Below are 4,803 nucleotides of genomic sequence, written 5' to 3' on the forward strand. Positions count from 1 at the left end.
ACTTAGATTAACAATTATGGGGTAATTACTTAAGTCAGAGCTAGCCTATAAGAAACAAGCAAAGGCCAACAGCTTCATAATTAATACAACGTCTTGTGTGTTTATTTGGGACTGATGCGGATCTAGAACCAGGCTGGCGGGAATGCATTCTCTCAAAGGAAAAGGTTTCCCTTAACACGAACACCTGCCTAGAAAGCAGGTGTGTGTGCTTTGAATGAATGTCCCCGTACTCTCTGGCATTTGGATACCTGGTCCCAGTAGGCCACACTATTTGGGGAGGTTTAGGAGGTGTGGCCTTACTGGAGGCAAACTTTGAAGGCTTAGTGACTGTAACCATTTCTAGTGTGGTGTACTCTCTCTGCTCTCTGCTTGCGGGAAGTTGGGGAAGTGGACTCTTAAGGGCTGACACTGTCATGTCTGCCTCCTGCTGCCACAATTCCCTGCCACGATGGACCCTTTGCCCTCCAGAACTGTACGTCATGTACGTGTGCACAGGGAAACCACAGGACGGCTCAAAGGGTAGGAAAAACTGTTTGCTGGGGGACAAACTGTTGGGCTGTCTGTTGAGTACAGAGGGAAGCACAGCTGGGAGAGTAGATGGCTTTTATGGGGTCCTCAAGGCCTTAGATATCCCTTCTGCTAGAGAGACTTTTTTCTCCTGTCTTGGATGAAACAGGCCTGAGGGAAGGGGGCTGAGCCTGGGGCATTCAAGTCAGTTTCCGGGTAGCAGATGTCCTTTTGCCTGTGGCAGATGGCCATTTAGGGAGGAATGAGGAAACTGCAGTTATCTGATAAACAAGGTCCCAGAGTTACAGGGTCCCTGAGAAATGCCTGGGGTTAGGTTTCTGTTTCCTCGTGGGTCTAACCTGGCTAGGGTCCAGTAGCCAATCTAGGGTAGCCACAGCTGGGCTGCCATCTTAGGGATTCGCTTGGTGACCTAACACTTCTATAAGTAAGGCCAAACAGAGACCAGTTACATTAGTTACTTTGATGCCTGCTGTGGTCTTTGCTGAAGAAAAACGTAATTAAACTCCACCACCCCCAAGCAGCAGCGAACTTACAGCGGGCAACTTTCTCACAGGGTAGATCAAATAGGACCAGTGTGACAGCAAGTGTGCTCCCCGTCCACTTGTGTGTGTGTCCCAGGGAGCCTCAGATTGTGGCTCCTTCAGTAAAGCTCCTCCCCCTCTCCCAGGTTGGAGCCGCCCTGTCTGTCCACACATCACCATCTGCACAAATAAACTCTTTAAAAAATGTTGCCATGTCTTGGGCACAGGGATCTTGATTCTGCTTGGCTTTTGTTTTTCCATCCCCTTGATACAGTCTAGGGACCGTGAAATGATACAGTATAGAGGGTCTTGATCAGCCTCTCTCTCTCTCTCTCTCTCTCTCTCTCTCTCTCTCTCTCTCTCTCTCTCTCTCCCAATTAAAGAATTAAGAAGCTGGAAAAAAAACCTGAAACTCAACAGGTAGCAGCAGAAAGATCCCAAGCACTGAAAACAGAATCAGCCGTTGAGGAAGATATTTTTGGGGGTGGGGGTGGGGAAACCATGCACACAACAGACACACTCAGAAAAAGACCTGCAAAGCAAAGGAGACTTAGAAGGCCAAGAAGTGAACCTCTTCTTAGGGACTTGGGGTTTTAAAGTCCTGAAGAGCTCCCCCACCACACACACTTTAGGGTTTGTCACTTTGAAGACAGGTTGGTTGGTCCGCAGCTGTTGTTGTGAGGCCTGAAAAGTTTCTACACCTGGGTAAGCCTCTCTGCCAACGCAGCAATTCAAATGAGATCAAATCAAACAGAATTAAAAGAAGCCCACATTTAATGGATACAAGGCTCCCAGGTGAACTTCCAGTCCCCCAAAGAGGAGACCAGAAAACCACAAGAGTCTGTTCTCTGGGGGACAGTTTTTTTGTTTTTTGTTTTTGTTTTTGTTTTGTTTTGTTTTTGGTTTTTCGAGACAGGGTTTCTCTGTGGCTTTGGAGGCTGTCCTGGAACTCGCTCGGTAGACCAGGCTGGTCTCGAACTCACAGTGATCCGCCTGCCTCTGCTGGGATTAAAGGCTTGCGCCACCAACGCCCGGGGAGGGACAGTTTAAATATCCTGTGGGAGTGGTCTTGAGCATCTCTGAGCGAGGGGTCATCATTGGGCAGGCCTTCTGAGATGCAGCAGGGTTTGGAAGAAGACAGGGGAGGGGGACTTGGGTGGAACCTCCACCATAACTTTGCAGATTATTTGGGTGTAAGGATGCCAGAGGCCGGGGTGATGGCGGAGAGGCTTATCGGGGTGCAGAAACTTTTCAAGGCCAAGTGCGTCTTCCTGGGTCTTCACACTGGAAACATACTCATCCTCACGTTGTGTGACAGACTTGTCCTGATCTAGCCCTGAGCTTGTTGAGCCAGTCCCTCAGTAAGAGACTGCTGGTGGGGGATTGAAGAAGCAGCCTCGCATCTTGGAATTTTACCGCCTCTAGCCATGGCCCCTCCCCGTCTGCCTACAAGGAGCCATCTCCCTAATTCCTGGTCTCACACTGAATCCCCCTTCCAGCAGGAGCAGGAGGAGATTTCCGAAATCCAAACCAAACTTCAGGTGCGCAGCGACAAAAAGGACGCAGGGGAACTTCCCGGGTTCACTTCTGACCAATAAAATCATTCTTTACAGGGTGCTGTACTGAGTCCATCGTTTTCCTTTCGCAGGATGAGGACTTGAGTTTCGTCTCTCAGGAAAAACTCCTAGGCGAGAGAAACTAAGGCCAGCAAAGGCCGCTGCCGGTGAAGGTGAGAGGCTCCGGTGGGGAAGGAGGGCTAGAGGCGGGGTAGGAAGAGAGAGAGAAGCCGGAAGCACAGCTTTGGCCTCCTGTTCTGTGCTGGAGTAACAATTAATCAAAAACACACTGGGCGTCCATTTTCCCGTGATTATTATTCACCCAGCCACGAGGCCTCGTTCCAGGATGATCCTGAATGGAGATATTGTACCAGCCCTGCTGGGGGAGAAACTGGTTGCTATCAACTTTAACCACAACAGATGTAAAATAACGGACTCCGATATTCTTTGGGAAACTTTTGAGTTCTTTTTCCTGGAAACTAGAAAAAAAGGCATCTTCTTTTCATTGCTGTGCTTCTCTTTGCTCAGGGGGGTGGTGCGGTTTCCTTTCAGCCCGGTCTAGAGAGAAAAGCTTTCTCCTGGGCGACTGTTAGCAATGCAAAGGAAAGGGAGGTCTCAGGAGCAACATAAAGGAATTCTATGGCGCGCCTGCCATATAAGTTGCCTTTGTGCCTGCTTCCTAGGGTGAATTCACTCCTAACCCTTGAAAAGATTAGGAGGAAGATACCAGGATTAATAAGGAATCTTAGAGCTGCTTGAATTCAATAACTCACGAATAACTTTAAAAGAGGAAAACAATTAAATATGAAAAAGATGGAATTGTTCCCTTAAACAAATAAACTAATTTATTAAGGATCTGCCGCAATAAAATGGTTGACAGCTTGCCCTCCTCTCCTAGGCTCTGGCACCAGCAACAAAGAAGAGGCCAGGTTTGCACAGCTGTTGCCTTAAGAACTGAATAACAAAAGACTGAGACTTCAACCCAGACTTGGAGGGGAGGAGAGAGAAAAATCACTAAAATCCAGGAAGTAAAGACAGTGTCAGAAGTCTTCACAGAGTCAGGGGGAAAAAAGGGTTTCCAAAAGGCCGACGTCTGTGTTTCTGAGGGGAATCAGGGCTCTGGAAGTGCCCGCCCAAACAGCTGCTGGAGGGAGGGAGAAACTAGAGGTCTGGACTGGGGGCGGGGGTGAAGGGTCCGTTTCTTCAGAGCTCAGAGACTGGAGAGCTCTTGGTTCTTGCTTTGAATGCCTGGGGTCAAGCGAAGGATAACTTAAAGAGCTTGCCCGCTGCTCTCCCTGACTTCTGGAGTTCACAGTACAATGAATCTTCCTAGTAGGAGAAGACTGGGCTCTGAGAAGGCAGAAGAGAGATATCCATCCTTGCTTTGCAAATGTTTCTCCGGGTTTAAAAATAAAAATCAGTAATGACAAGTCTCTTCAAAAAGAAAGGGAGAGAGGGAGAGGAGTGAAGAAGGGAGAGGGAGGGAGGGAAGGAGGGAGGGAAGGGGAGAGAGGGAGGGAAGGAGGAAGGGAGGGAGGGAAGGGGAGAGAGGGAGGGAAGGAAGGAGGGAGGGAGGGAAGGGGAGAGAGGGAGGGAGGGAAGGAGGAAGGGAGGGAGGGAAGGGGAGAGAGGGAGAAGGGGGTAATGAGTGTTTTAAACACAAAGCCTCCTGGGAAATACATAAAAGCTACTTTAGGGTATTGATTATTTATAAACCTAAAGACATCAAGGCATCCAGACAACAGACGCTAAGAGAACAAAGAATTAGAACATTAAATCAGAAGTGGAGGAAGAAGATGGCAGGAAGCTCAGCTCGGCGACAGCAAACGCTCTTGGGGGCAGAGATGGACAATGTGCCCTCCCTTCAGCGCTGGCAGCTGTCCCCTCCTGCCATCCACTAGGGGCTTGAAGAGCTGAAACCGAAATCCAGTCTCTGTGGCTCACGCCTTTTTCCCATCTGCCCTTGAGCTGCCATACATAAGAACTGTAGCAGTTTCAGGGTGTCCCAGTGGCACTAATGTAAGAAATATCCTTGGGATGCCGCCTAGGTACAGGGTCCTTCTGACAGTCTCAGAATTTAAAGAGAAAGAGAAATACGGTCTCCTTGCAATACAGTAGATCCCAATAGCATTTCTTTCTTAGAAAAATAAACTAGCTGGGCAGTGGTGGCACATGCCTTTAATCCCAGGATTTGGGAG

At 48.9% G+C, this 4,803-nt stretch overlaps 1 long non-coding RNA gene across 2 annotated transcripts; it reads left to right on the forward strand.

The window, feature by feature from the left end:
• Positions 1-351: 351 nt before the first annotated feature.
• Positions 352-4,035, forward strand: LOC110341402. 2 transcript variants are annotated; one of them, XR_002383337.2, is made up of 3 exons: positions 352-519; positions 2,663-2,778; positions 3,504-4,035. It is a non-coding gene; the product is annotated as an uncharacterized LOC110341402 (long non-coding RNA). The 2 variants fall into 2 exon arrangements; XR_002383336.1 differs by lacking the exon at positions 352-519 and having other exon boundaries at positions 2,122-2,778.
• The last annotated feature ends 768 nt before the right edge of the window (positions 4,036-4,803 follow it).

Source organism: Mesocricetus auratus, unplaced genomic scaffold (assembly GCF_017639785.1).
Source record: "Mesocricetus auratus isolate SY011 unplaced genomic scaffold, BCM_Maur_2.0 Super-Scaffold_100001, whole genome shotgun sequence".
Lineage (NCBI taxonomy): Eukaryota > Metazoa > Chordata > Mammalia > Rodentia > Cricetidae > Mesocricetus > Mesocricetus auratus.